Consider the following 15,510-nt stretch of genomic DNA (forward strand, 5'->3'; position numbering starts at 1 on the left):
CGTGTTCGAAGTAGTCTCTTTAAGCATAAAAGATAATGATGATATTTTCCGATTTTTGTTGGGTTTAGTCTGAGTGCTGGTAAACAAAATCCAAGAATTGGCAACGGAATACGAGAAACGTGTTCGACACCAACTAATATTCTCTGCATTGAGCGTTAGTTTATTGGACTAGAAACCCAACATTTGAATTGGAGCAAACCTTTATCAGCATAAACCGTGCTTAGGTTTGGATTTTGTTATTTGTAGTCTCAGTTGCTGACCACCCACAGAATTCTTACGAGCACCTAGCCATTGGCATGACTGCAGTTAAGAACCAGTATTCTGCCTTAAACTTTTGCTAGACATTTGCCGCTGAGGTAAAGTGCGTACATGTTTTTTCAAACCACTTTTAATATCACTGTCTCCTGCTGAAGTCCAATAACGCAAAATTCTGTGACACATTCAGAATGGTGATGGCGTACTTTATTTTGATATCAGTTTTTTATCACTTATCGTCAGTGGCTCAGATAAAGTCACTTTATCATTAGTAACCTTTATCACCCACCATGAGCGGGAATGCCAGACTGATATAAATAAAAAGTGATACTGTGAACAGATAGTATCAACAGGAAAATCCCTTTCAAATTCCCAGTTATTAACCCTCAGGTCGCATGATGCCCCCTGGCAAGGCCATAATGAACGGTATTTAAAATTGCGTGCCTACGTGGGCTCATATCTGAGACTACAAACATGCTTTCAAGTTCCGAATACGGTACTGATGGCTTCTTTTAGATATGTGGGTATTTGTATGGAGTGTACCTGCTGTTGCGTATCCCTGGATCACTTATTAGTGTCGATATTAAAGAAGAAACTACAAGTGCAGAAAATGAACTGTGAGTCATTCATCATGCGTAACAGTTGTGCAAGTGTTAGAGCACAGTGCTGTGATTTATCAAGGCTGAGCGTATTTAAACAAAGTGCCCCATATTCTTACAGGGGATTTCGTTGGTCCAAAATTGAAACTGCTTTTCCACTATTTCACTGGTAGTTATTAGTGGCTCATGGTGTATTATTTCCGGCCAACAGTGGCGTAATCATCCGAAAAATTGGTTGCAAAAATAGCAAATATCAATGAAGCAGTGGAGAAAATTGTGTTTTTTCGCAGTAACCATGTTTCACCACGTAACTACCCTAAGTCAAGAGACAACTAACATTTTCGCAAACTCCACAGTGATAGCCTAAAATATCAAGTTCAGTCTCTGGTGACATTAAACTAGAAGAAATGAGACAAAGTTAGATATACACTCCTGGATATGGAAAAAAGAACACATTGACACCGGTGTGTCAGACCCACCATACTTGCTCCGGACACTGCGAGAGGGCTGTACAAGCAATGATCACACGCACGGCACAGCGGACACACCAGGAACCGCGGTGTTGGCCGTCGAATGGCGCTAGCTGCGCAGCATTTGTGCACCGCCGCCGTCAGTGTCAGCCAGTTTGCCGTGGCATACGGAGCTCCATCGCAGTCTTTAACACTGGTAGCATGCCGCGACAGCGTGGACGTGAACCGTATGTGCAGTTGACGGACTTTGAGCGAGGGCGTATAGTGGGCATGCGGGAGGCCGGGTGGACGTACCGCCGAATTGCTCAACACGTGGGGCGTGAGGTCTCCACAGTACATCGATGTTGTCCCCAGTGGTCGGCGGAAGGTGCACGTGCCCGTCGACCTGGGACCGGACCGCAGCGACGCACGGATGCACGCCAAGACCGTAGGATCCTACGCAGTGCCGTAGGGGACCGCACCGCCACTTCCCAACAAATTAGGGACACTGTTGCTCCTGGGGTATCGGCGAGGACCATTCGCAACCGTCTCCATGAAGCTGGGCTACGGTCCCGCACACCGTTAGGCCGTCTTCCGCTCACGCCCCAACATCGTGCAGCCCGCCTCCAGTGGTGTCGCGACAGGCGTGAATGGAGGGACGAATGGAGACGTGTCGTCTTCAGCGATGAGAGTCGCTTCTGCCTTGGTGCCAATGATGGTCGTATGCGTGTTTGGCGCCGTGCAGGTGAGCGCCACAATCAGGACTGCATACGACCGAGGCACACAGGGCCAACACCCGGCATCATGGTGTGGGGAGCGATCTCCTACACTGGCCGTACACCACTGGTGATCGTCAAGGGGACACTGAATAGTGCACGGTACATCCAAACCGTCATCGAACCCATCGTTCTACCATTCCTAGACCGGCAAGGGAACTTGCTGTTCCAACAGGACAATGCACGTCCGCATGTATCCCGTGCCACCCAACGTGCTCTAGAAGGTGTAAGTCAACTACCCTGGCCAGCAAGATCTCCGGATCTGTCCCCCATTGAGCATGTTTGGGACTGGATGAAGCGTCGTCTCACGCGGTCTGCACGTCCAGCACGAACGCTGGTCCAACTGAGGCGCCAGGTGGAAATGGCATGGCAAGCCGTTCCACAGGACTACATCCAGCATCTCTACGATCGTCTCCATGGGAGAATAGCAGCCTGCATTGCTGCGAAAGGTGGATATACACTGTACTAGTGCCGACATTGTGCATGCTCTGTTGCCTGTGTCTATGTGCCTGTGGTTCTGTCAGTGTGATCATGTGATGTATCTGACCCCAGGAATGTGTCAATAAAGTTTCCCCTTCCTGGGACAATGAATTCACGGTGTTCTTATTTCAATTTCCAGGAGTGTATATGACGCAACTTACACATCTACCAATTTATCTAAGTGTTCCTACGGTGCTTTGCATTGTAGAAATATTGACGCACGTTTTAAAAGAGCTACTGTGCGCTTCTCGCTCGGTGTTTTATGGGTACAGAGACTACTGTTTCTCCAGTTTGTTGGTTCGTACACTTGTGTAGCAACCGTACGAATTTCGTTAGTAAATTAAATTTATATTTTCAGCAAGTCATGACAAATCATGCGCTTGCTGTTTGTTGTCTATTGTCGACAGACGCAAAGTAAACAAACATTTCTTCCAGAAAAAATCATCACATATCTCGTGTTATCGACGTTTAATTGCCAGAGCTGCCACATGGTCGCGCAAAACAAAATATCGAAATGAAGGCATCCGAAAATTTCGACGCGAACGTGTGTCAGATTTTCATAAGTGAAATGCAAATTCATGTTTCAATATGTAACCACCAAAATTCCCATGACAGGAAAAAGTTATTAAAAGTCCACTGTGGAAACTTTTCATGTGAAAATCGTGCGGCGTCTGGAAAATTAAATGTACTACTACAAACGGATGTTTTTCCGACGTCCTATTTCACTAACGTAACTGAAATGCTACGAATGCAGTATTTTAGCGAGATGGATTATTTTTCTATCGCAACTTCGTTGCGTAGACCATCCGTTGCGCGTTGACCACTGTGAGAAGAACGCGTAGCTGCGGAATAGGTCCATTCACACATGTTCCAGTCGATTTCGTCAACTGCTGATAGCTGCGGATCTCGTATCAACGACGTTGTCTGACTTGACATTTAATTTATCGTCTCGTGTTAGATAAGGGGGACAGCCCACAAAACTTGCCACAACAGTAAACGAAATTTTGATATATTTTTGGTTTTGTGTGTGTGTGTTTCTCTCTGTCTGTCTGTCTCTCTCTCTCTCTCTCTCTCTCTCTCTCTCTCTGTGTGTGTGTGTGTGTGTGTGTGTGTGTGTGTGTGTGTGTGTGTGTGTGTGTGGGTTGGTGGGTTTGGGGACTCAACACCGACTTTATTATCTCCCAACACATTTAGTTTTGCAACAAAATAAAACGCCATATGTTCGGTATGCAGGCACAATCGGTTTGTAATTCATATAAGGAACAAGTAAAGAAGACTGGTTTACCAGACCCGTAGTCGATAAGGTCAACGGGTACAGAGCACAATCTCAGATTAAGTGTGTTAGGAAGGAAATCGACCGATTTATTTTGAACGGAACCATACCAGCATATGAAGTACTCGGTCAGGGAAGTCACGGTGAACGTGGAGGGCCAGATGAGGATTTGTAGCCGGTCCTTCAGGACGCGCGGCCAATGTTTTAGCCGCTGCACCATGACACTCTGCGAATGGATTACAGCGTAGCGACTGTGTATGGGAATGTTATTAAGTGCAGTAAACGCATCTCTTTCTACATACGACAAACAATAATCCCCAAAATTAGATACATCTCAGTGCGCAAAAAGCACATCGAATAAATGTCTCACTCATTTAGAACGTGAATCATCGTCTAATTATCTTTCTTTGTCCTACGGAATGCTTGTATCATGATATTCATGACTTGAAGAAGCTATTTAAACATTCCAGAACATGTACTCTAGATACCACCATCAGAGAGGAAAACACATTTCGAGAACCACATAGAGACCAGGTAAAAGAGGATGTAACACTTTAAGGCGAATATTTTAAGAAATAAAAAAACAGTTTACATCAAAAAAATTTGATTTTATCGTTTTTGTGGCAACGTCTGGCTGCCGCATAAATCTCTAAAAGGGCATATATAGGGGAGAGAGTTGTACCTAGAGGATAGTGTACTTAGGAACACACGATGCTTTTTGCTTCAGTCTAGCGATTGACTTCAGAATCACGTCAGTGAATGCGCGCTAGAGACCGCCACGAGCAGTTTCTTTCATTCCCTACAGTTTTTGTTGTTATTGACCATACGGTTGTTTTTCGCGTAGCATTTGTAAATATTTCGCATTGTACACAGTTACATGCTGTATAATATCGGACGCGATCGAACGACGGTATTGACCGTCTAGGCATGATTGAACTACAGGAAACACGAGCCGTGTGCCTCCTTCCTGGTGGAATGACTGGAACGGATCGGCTGTCGGACCCTCCGTCTAACAGGTGCTGCTCATGCAGGGTTGTTTACATCTTTGGACGTGTTTAGTGACATCTCTGAACAGTCAGAGGAATAGTGTCTGTGATACAATAACCACAGTCAAAGTCTACCTTCAGGATGGGGTGATGAAAAATATTTTTGATGTGTATATATTACATGTGGACAGTTAGGTTTTCGTTCGTCGGTCGAGCGCCATCTTGTACCTTGCAACAACGTGGAACATGAGTTACTTGCAAATGAACTGAGATTCTTTAATGTTCTTTTACCTGTCTAAAAAATGGAAGTATGTGATAGTTTTCATCAGCTTCTGTCTGAAAAGGCATATAACTTGTAACTGGTGATGACAATATTTCTTTTCACTTGCTGATTATTGGTGTGTAGCAGAGTAATCATGTAACAGACAAACTAATAAATACAGTACTGACAATATTTTCTCGACTGAAACGCTGTTAAATTTCAATACGATATTTGTTGCAATATATATGATAATGTTGCACCTCAAAGAATTTTCTTACACTTGGAAAAAATCTTAATTTTCGGGGTTAATTTTAAGAAAAGACTGCAGCGCATCAAATGTGAATTTTGTCTTTTAAAGACAGAATAAGAAAATACATTAAACTTCTATTACAGAGCTCGCTAGTGACGGCATTATGAAAACTGTTTCTAAGTACAACTCTCTCCCCTGTATAGGGTATTAACGAAGATATGCAAATATTTCAGTATGTTATTCTATAAGTAAAATGAGAGAAAAAAGTTCATATAAACATAGGTCCGCAAATGTTTAATTACGGAGTTATGACTAATAAAACATTTTGCCACTCGGGATTAGCCGAGCGGTCCATGGCGCTGCGCCGGCCGCTGGTGGCCGAGCGGTTCTGGCGCTACAGTCTGGTTCAAATGGTTCAAATGGCTCTGAGCACTATGGGACTCAACTGCTGTGGTCATAAGTCCCCTAGAACTTAGAACTACTTAAACCTAACTAACCTAAGGACAGCACACAACACCCAGCCATCACGAGGCAGAGAAAATCCCTGACCCCGCCGGGAATCGAACCCGGGAACCCGGGTGTGGGAAGCGAGAACGCTACCGCACGACCACGAGATGCGGGCTACAGTCTGGAACCGCGCGACCTCTACGGTCGCAGGTTCGAATCCTGCCTCGGGCATGGATGTGTGTGTTGTCCTTAGGTTAGTTAGGTTTAAGTAGTTCTAAGTTCTAGGGGACTTATGACCTCAGCAGTTGAGTCCCATAGTGCTCAGAGCCATTTGAACCATGGCGCTGCAGTCATGGACTGTGCGGCTGGTCCCGGCGGAGGTTCGAGTCCTCCCTCGGGCATGAGTGTGTGTGTTTGTCCGTAGGGACTGATGACCTTAGCAGTTAAGTCCCATAAGATTTCACAGAATAAAACATTTTGCCTGAAATTTAGCAACTTCCCTAATATGAAGACATCGAAAAACAGTATTAGGTTAAAGTAAAGCACGATTTGCATTTATTTTATTGTTATTGGCCTAATAAAACTTGTCCCAGACGTGCATCTGCAGTAAGTTTCCAGAACATCCATAGAAACAAATTTGTTTACTTTCTATTAAGAATGTAGAAACACTTACGTCATTGGTGGCAACCGTTAATGAGTTGTTTCAGTTGTTTCCTAATCTTGAAACCAGTTAGTCTTCTGTATTGTCAAGTTAAAAATCATTTTTTGTTTTGTTTAACATGAATTCACGTGTGATGGTATTAATAAAAGCAGATTATCTGACAAATACATGCAGTTTCAGTTAACGTTATTACCATCATTTCTCCTAAATTAAATTCTCTACAACTTCTGTTGAAAACGCTGTGCAGTTGTCTGGAATTTAAAAAACAAATTGTGCCAAGTAGTTAATAAATTGAAAATTTTACGAAATTACTTCTTTGCGTCTCTGGATGTTCTGGAAAACTGCTGCAGATACACGTCTGGGACATGTTTTATTAAGATTCACCAGACCAATAACAACAAAATAAATGGAAATTGTGCTTCACTTTAACCTCGTACAGTTTTGCGATAGCTTCATATTAGCGAAGTTGCTAAATTTCAGGCAAAATCTTTTGTTAGCCCTAACTCCGCAACTAAACATTTGCGGACCTATGTTTATATGATTTTTATCTTTAGTTTTGCTTGTAGAATAAGATATTAAAATATTTGCGTAACTTCGTGAATCACCCTGTATAGAGCCGGGGCTTCAATAGTTACTGAGGATTTTATATAGGTATAGGTCGATCCTGTGTTTGATGGTCGTTTGGACGTTATTCACTTTGGACAGTACAAGCAGCGTTCCAGCTACTTCCTGGCGTAGCAAGTTGGCTGCTCACTCAGTTGACCACACTGCCAGCTCATATACACGTTACTTGACCAGCTCAATTTTGCCACGAGTTGTTGTGTTGTCAGTAACAGTGATGCCACCTTACAGGAATTCTTACGCCACATTAAAATTTCTTATCTGAACTGGACAGAGGCTCTCTTAACCGGCGAGTGAGTCACACTTTCCGAGTAGTGTGCTCCTTCTGGCTATGTCCGATACTACCGTAGCCGGAGACTAAGCAGCACGGAAACAGGCGGTAGCAGAGTGAGCACACAGTCGTTTGTCCAGAGCTGCGTTGTCCAGGGGGTGAGGAGCTACTCACTGGTGAGTGCGTCACCAGTGTATCCCGTACTGTCGTAGCGGGTGAAGACGAAACGAAGGAGTAACAACTGCGAGGTGACTGCGATTTTAAATGAAGTGTGTGTCTGATTTGCGACGCAGAAACAGTGGGGGCCCTCCACGATAGTTAGTGACGTACTTACGACTGCTGAGTGAGACGCGATTCGCAATTACTTTGATTTATTCCGATAACATAATTCACAAAATTAACGACAAACAAGAGCAACATTAACGTAATAAAAGCTTGCTCTGGTCATACATAAAGCACAGCAGTGGCAAGACGTAATCAATACCTTCACTGCGCGATAACAACGGTGAAGTCAGTGGTGACAGTGCCACTAAAGAAGAATTATTAAACACGATTTTCCGAAACTCTTTTACCAAAGAAGACGAAGTAAATATTCCTGAATTCCAATTAGGAACAACTGCCAAGATGAGGAACATAGAAGTAGATATCCTCGGTGTAGCAAAGCAGCTTAAATCACTTAATAAAGGGAAGACCTCCGGTCCAGACTATATACTAGTTAGATTCCTTTCAGAGTATGCTGATGCAGTAGCTCCATATTTAGCAATTATATGCAACCGCTCGCTCATAGAAAGATCCGTACCTAAAGACTGGAAAATTGCTCAAGTCACACCAATATCCAAAAAGGCAAACAGGAGTAATCCGCTGAATTACAGGTCCATATCACTAACGTCGATTTGCAGTAGGGTATTGGAACATATACTGTGTTCGAACGTTATAAATTACCTCGAAGAAAACGATTTATTGACACATATTCCGCACCGATTCAGGAAGTATCGTTCTTTCGAAACACAACTAGCTCTTTACACTCATGAAGTAATGATTGCTATCGACACGGGATGTCAAATTGATTGCATATTTATAGATTTCCAGAAGGCTTTCGACACCGTTTCTCACCAGCGCCTTTTTAACCAAACTGCATGCCTATGGAATATCGCCTCAGTTGTGCGACTGGATTCGTGATTTCCTGTCAAAAAGATCGTAGTAATACACGGAAAGCCATGGAGTAAAACAGAAGTAATATCCGTCGTTATAGGCCCTCTATTGTTCCTGGTTTGTATTAACGACATAGGAGACAATCTGAGTAGCCCTCTTAGATTGTTTTCAGATGTTACTCTCATTTACCGTCTTGTAAAGTCATCAGTTGACCAAATGATTTAGATAAGATATCTGTATGGTGCTAAAAGTGACAATAAGACCCTGAATTTAGAAAAGTCTGAAGTTATTAACATGAATACTAAAACAGATCTGCTAAATTTCGATTACGCAATGTCTCATAAATCAGAAGGCTATCGATTCAGCTAAATACTTGGGGGTTACAATTGCAAATAACGTAAATTGGAACGATCACATAGATAATGTTGTGGGTACAGCAAACCAAAGACTGCGATTCATTGCCAGAACACTCAGAAGGTGCAACAGGTCTATTAAAGAGACTGCTTACACCACGCTTGTCCGCCCTTTTCTGGAGCTTTACTGTGCCGTGTGGGACCAGCATCAGGTGTGACTCACGGATGACATCGAAAAAGTTCAAAGAAGTGAAACTCGTTTTGTATTGTCGCGAAATATGGGAGATAGTGCCGCAGACATGTTACGTGAATTGGAGTGGCAATCATTTAAACAAAGGCATTTTTCGTTGCGACGGGATCTTCTCATGAAATTTCAATCACAAGTTTTCTCCTCCGATTTCAAAAACATTTTGTTGGCACCCACCTACACAGGGAGAAATGATCGTCACGATTAAATAAGAGAAATCAGGCCTCGCACAGAAAAATTTAAGTGCTCTTTTATCCCGCGCGCCGTGCAAGAGAGGAACCGAAGAGAGACAGCTTAAAGGTGGTTCCTTGAACTCTCTTCTAGGCACTTTATAGTGAATAGCAGAGGAATCACGTAAATGTAGATGTATTTCTGAAATACGGATCGTGGGAAAGTTACTAATAATCGTGTATGTCAGATACTGTAATCGTCAAGTGCCCAGTGCTTGTCGTGATGTTACTTGAAGACACATAGCACTACAGGGGGTGGGGGGTGAGGGAGGGGAGTACATCAGACCTGTGGCTGGGGTTGAAAGCAGACTGGTCAATGCTGCGAAATACAAGTCTTCAAGGTTTTCCTACACCTTGTCTCGTGGTTGCGGCTCCACCTCACCATAACGTTCTTGATAGAAGCTGAAGTCACTCGAAAATCAGTCACTGGTGGCACGAACGACTTCATAATCGGCCAAATAGAATAAGTCTCTTGATATATCAGCTCGGACTGCGGGACACCAGCGGAAGCACAATGTAACGATGTAGTTGAAGATAATGTTGGCGATGGATTCGAAGATGAAGTGATTTTTGCTCGAATGTTTACTACAGGTAAATCTCACAGTCCCGCATTTTGCGTTTCTTATTGAATTCAGAGTGACTGTGCTCTTGATCTTCCAAGTGCTGACAGAAGAAACACTGCATAGAACACGCTAGTCCGCTACCCCGGGCTCTAGTTTATGTGGTTAACGAATAATGTGCATGCTACAGTCTTACACAGCAAAAAGTCGCCCCACTCTCTCTTCGTCACCAATGAGGTGGTCTTTTTTGGCACAGCCCAACTTCTCTGTGAAAGCTGTAGTTTATTTACGTGAGCCAGTCACCGTGATTCTTATGTCATGTAAGCATTTGGGATTTTTTTTTCCAGAATTAGCACGACCAGCAGTGTCTCATGTTTCGAAAGACCCAAAGCTGCGGGTCCCTATTCCATTTTCGAGATGTTTATATCCAGCGTCCGGTGCTCTATGTAGAAAACACTGCTCTCTGGTTTTGTGCACAATTGTGCTTTCTCTAAAAACATTTCTCTCTTCTTAAGTTTTTAGATGTTGGCTGCGGCGGCTCGCGTCACAGAAGGTCCTATCCGTGTCTCCACACAGCTTTTGGCTTCCCAGGGTGGCGTCGCAAAGAACTGTTTGACTGTGGGCTATTGACCCTCGGCTCTCCATCAGGAGGCCTTCTGGGAAATAACTGTATGGTTGGCGGCCGTCCCTACACTGTCCAGACTTCTGTAAGGCAGGGAAATTCGAATCAGGAGTAAATGACGAATAAGTTACATTGGTCAATTACCAATAATCGCTAGTAGCGCTCTATATCATAGTCCTCAGCATCATTTAAATATTCTGATCAAATGAGTATTTCATAATGAATCTTCGTACGCTACATGACTGTTTCCAGGAAAGCATCCTGTAACACAAGAGTGAACAGACTTAAACACTTTGTGATTTGGGGCACTTAAATGGCACAAGCATTTTTTCTCAAAGAAGTCTATTACATATGTAATTACGATGCACGGTATCTTTGGACAGATGCAGACTAGTTGGTTCTGTTCAGGTGCAGAGTGACAGATGAAATAACACTTCGAATTAATTTTGTTACATTGTCAGCCTGCGAGATGCATTACAGAACAAAAGTATTCATCAACATTTCACTGATACAGGGTGCTTACCGTGCGATGGTATGAACGTCCCAAGCATATGCTGCTGCAGTCTGTCTGTCTTTCTGTGACCTGCATAAACTCGACGCTGATGCCACTACGGGTTGGTATGTAGTTGAAAGATATGGCTCTATGTGAATATTGCTCATTAAACGGTTTCCTAATCGGCTGCCCACATTATTTTGCAAGGGTTATCGGGACTTTGAACTAAGACAGAGAAACTCATACCAATTTCGCGGAAGCCGAAGGGGTGTAGCAGCAAAATAATACTCGAAACCGTGGAAAACTTCATTAGTAACCAAATCTACTAATGCACGGTGGCGCACGAAAATCCGGCCCCCAGTACAGACACCTCGCGAGTTACACACGAGTTGTTGCCCGCCACGAGCAGATACAACAACAAATAGATGAACGTGTAATAATTAGATAATAAATAAATAACAAATAAGCTAATGCAAAGGTCTCGATTTACTGTATTTGGCAACTGGCGGGCGAAAATAAGCAGTCCAGCAGTCGGGGCAGGTTTCATGCGCCAGCCTCTGCCACCGCATAACATCAGTTACCTACTAACTACAGTGTACATATAAAATTGTATAGCTAGTATGAGAGTTAAGCATATTCTTTTGCTGTCAGACGACTAACGTTCTGATAAATTCGAATAATTCCCATATTCACATTTTTTAGATTCTATAGTGATCCATGTTGCCAAATAGAATTTTAGCCTTCAGCAATAAAAAAATGGTTCAAATGGCTCTGAGCACTATGGGACTCAACTGCTGTGGTCATCAGTCCCCTAGAACTTAGAACTACTTAAACCTAACTAACCTAAGGACATCACACACATCCATGCCCGAGGCAGGATTCGAACCTGCGACCGTAGCAGTCGCACGGTTCCGGACTGCGCGCCTAGAACCGCGAGACCACCGCGGCCGGCCTCCAGCAATATTTGTTAATTTGTTAATAATGTAGAGTTTGTTTGACATATTCGAATGAGCTGTCTTTATTTGGGTTCATTAAATTTGCAACATGTTGTTGATTCCAGGATTCTCAGAATTAGCCACCAACATACATGTCTCCTCAGTTATTATGGAATATAGCGGATAAATCAGATAACCAGCATATAAACAAACAGTCATGAAGCACGCAGATGGAAGCTACTGTAGCCTACATACGTATGCCTGTGTGTCGTAAACAATTTCTATTGGTTATGAGTATCTTAAGGCAGACGCACGTAATGTGCCCTTGTGCACTACTACTTCCATGGATACGCTCACTGTATTCGATTTTTGACTAATTGGACAGTCTTATAGATGTGTGGATATGGTGTTATGTAACTCTGAAACCGACGTACAAAGAGCAAAATTAAAGACATCACATTGAAATATGCCACACATATTTTATAAAATGGTTTTAATAGTTTCTTACATTTACTGGTACCACAAGGAACAAACAGCGTCATCTGAAGGTACAAAATTGTTAAGGCTTTCTTGGCCACTCGTTGGCAAACTACCTGTTTGTCTCGGGTTCTTCGGCGAACGTTTGTCTGATGATTTTTCCGACTTTTCGCCAGGACGAGTGGCTGGCTTTATTAAAGCTTCACCCTCCACTGCAGACCACCACCAGCAATGGTGGATGAAGCTTTCACAGTGCCAGCCACTCGTGCTGGTGAAACGTTAGAAAAGTTAGGAGACAAACGTCGGTCGAAGAACCCGAGACAGAAGCCAACAGGCAGTTTGTGAAGGTAGAACGCTAGTTTCAGAAGCATCTGAAAGTTTCAGCTGCAAGGAGAGTAGCAGCGACGGAGAAATAGTTCTTAGATTTCATGACTTAAGATGGTTCAGATGGCTCTGAGCACTATGGGACTTAACTGCTTTGGTCAACAGTCCCTAGAACTTAGAACTACTTAAACCTAACTAACCTAAGGACATCACACACATCCATACCCGAGGCAGGATTCGAACCTGCGACCGTAGCGGTCTTGCGGTTCCAGACTGTAGCGCCTAGAACCGCTCGGCCACTCCGGCCGGCTGACTTAAGATGACATGTACACTTACAAGAAGGCAATATCCACTCAAAGTTCTGGCTTTATTCAAACTGATGCTGAATTCACACGTACGTGCGCGCTGCAATTTGTGAAGATGATAATTTGTGGTGGAGGGGTGGGGGTAGGGGACTCCTTGGCTACGCCCCCGTTTTGCTGCGGCTTATAAACTAGAACACGACAACGTGGCCTAACACAGATTTACGGGACAACACGTTTATTTTTATGCCAACGAGGTGATGCGAGTACTCACAGACAATGGTCAGCTGCGTCGCGCACACTCAGTACTTGGGGACGGCCGTACTGCTGCGCTGGGTGTGTGTGTGTGTGCTTGCGCGCTGCGGATAGCGATCTCGGACGACTGCGAGCGCTGATACGGACCTCTGTATTATCTAATAGCCGTGAAGGCCGTCGCCAAAGACGAGCCACCTCCGGCTACCTGCGCGGCTGGTTCACGACGCGATAATGAAAAGCAGCAGGCTGGCGCATGGCAGAAGAGTCTGGCCGTAGTATCAGCAGCGGCGAGGCCGTGACGTGAGGTGCTAAGCGGCGGCCGCCTTACGTGACTTGCGCCCGTCAAAACAATTAGGCCAGCAGGCAGCATCCCGCCAAACAGTCTGCAGAGCACGCTGGGTCGAGGATTTCATTTTTAAGCCAGCAGTCTTTGAGGTTCGCCGATGACATTGTAATTCTGTCAGAGACAGCAAAGGACTTGGAAGATCAGTTGAACGGAATGGACAGTGTCTTGAAAGGAGGATATAAGATGAACATCAACAAAAGCAAAACGAGGATAATGGAATGTAGTCAAATTAAATCGGGTGATGCTGAGGGGATTAGATTAGGAAATGAGACACTTAAAGTAGTAAAGGAGTTTTGCTATTTAGGGAGTAAAATAACTGATGATGGTCGAAGTAGAGAGGATATAAAATGTAGACTGGCAATGGCAAGGAAATCGTTTCTCAAGAAGAGAAATTTGTTAACATCGAGTATAGATTTAAGTGTCAGGAAGTCGTTTCTGAAAGTATTTGTATGGAGTGTAGCCATGTATGGAAGTGAAACATGGACGATAAATAGTTTGGACAAGAAGAGAATAGAAGCTTTCGAAATGTGGTGCTACAGAAGAATGTTGAAGATAAGGTGGGTAGATCACGTAACTAATGAGGAGGTATTGAATAGGATTGGGGAGAAGAGAAGTTTGTGGCACAACTTGACTAGAAGAAGGGATCGGTTGGTAGGACATGTTTTGAGGCATCAAGGAATCACAAATTTAGCATTGGAGGGCGGCGTGGAGGGTAAAAATCGTAGAGGGAGACCAAGAGATCAATACACCAAGCAGATTCAGAATGATGTAGGTTGCAGTAGGTACTGGGAGATGAAGAAGCTTGCACAGGATAGAGTAGCATGGAGAGCTGCATCAAACCAGTCTCAGGACTGAAGACCACAACAACAACAACAGTCTTTCGCCTCGGGTGTTGGTGGCATTACTGAGCTAATCTTTTCATTTCTGTGTAACTATTACCCCCACCATCTTCTATAATTGCCCCATTACTGTTCCATAAGGCACTATGTTGACAATTCCCTTATGCCGTAGCAAATAACTCTTCTTCTGTCAAGGTTCCACATCTACATACATTCGCCGCAAGTCACGGTACGGTGCGTGGCGGAGGGTAACCTGTACGAGAACTATCTGTTTGCTTTTCCGCTCCACTCGGAGATAGAGCAAGGAAAAACGACTATCTATGTGCCTCCACTATCTACCAGGTGTCCCGGTTTGAAATGAGCGTTAAGATACAATTATGTCGATAGGGAACATTTGTTGTGAACGAGCGTTAATTTTTTTTGTTTGGTTGGTATGAGATCTGTCAAAGATTTTAGTATACATCAAGTCATGGAACAAACAACATCATATGTTTTAATCGTGTTAACAATGTCGAATTTTGTACCAGAAAGTGATGATTTGCAGAAAGCATTAATTTTTTGTTTTCATTTGAAAAAAAGTGATGCAGAGTTGCATCGAATGCTTGTCGAGACATATGGTGATCATGCTCTATCAGAAGCAACATGCAAAAGACGGTTTCAACGGTTCAGAAATAATTATTTTGGTGTAAGAAATGAAGAACGTGGGAGACCACCAAAAAAGTTCGAAGACGCCGAATTGCAAGCAATATTGGATGAAGATGATACTTTGAGTCAGAAGCAAATGGCAGCAATGCTAAATGTTGCACAACAAACAATTTCTGACCGTTTGAAAGCTATGGGAAAGATCCAAAAGTGTGGAAAATGGGTGCCACATGAATTGAATGAAAGACAGATGGAAAACCGAAAAACCATTTGTCAAATTTTGCTTCAAAGACATGAAAGAAAATCAATTTTGCATTGAATTGTTACTGGTGATGAAAAATAGATTTATTTTAAGAATCTTAAACGGGAAAAATCATGGTTTAATCCGGGACAACCATCAACA

At 43.4% G+C, this 15,510-nt stretch overlaps 1 protein-coding gene across 1 annotated transcript in view; it reads right to left on the minus strand.

The window, feature by feature from the left end:
* Positions 1–13,490, minus strand: part of LOC126263218 (UDP-glucosyltransferase 2-like) — an 85,772-nt gene extending 72,282 nt beyond the window's left edge. Inside the window, exon 1 of the mRNA XM_049960287.1 lies at positions 13,300–13,490. The gene's annotated coding sequence lies outside the window, so the exon portion shown is untranslated. The remainder of the gene's footprint in view (positions 1–13,299) is intronic.
* Between the last annotated feature and the right edge of the window lie 2,020 nt (positions 13,491–15,510).

This window comes from Schistocerca nitens, chromosome 6, assembly GCF_023898315.1.
Source record: "Schistocerca nitens isolate TAMUIC-IGC-003100 chromosome 6, iqSchNite1.1, whole genome shotgun sequence".
NCBI classification, from domain to species: Eukaryota; Metazoa; Arthropoda; class Insecta; order Orthoptera; family Acrididae; genus Schistocerca; species Schistocerca nitens.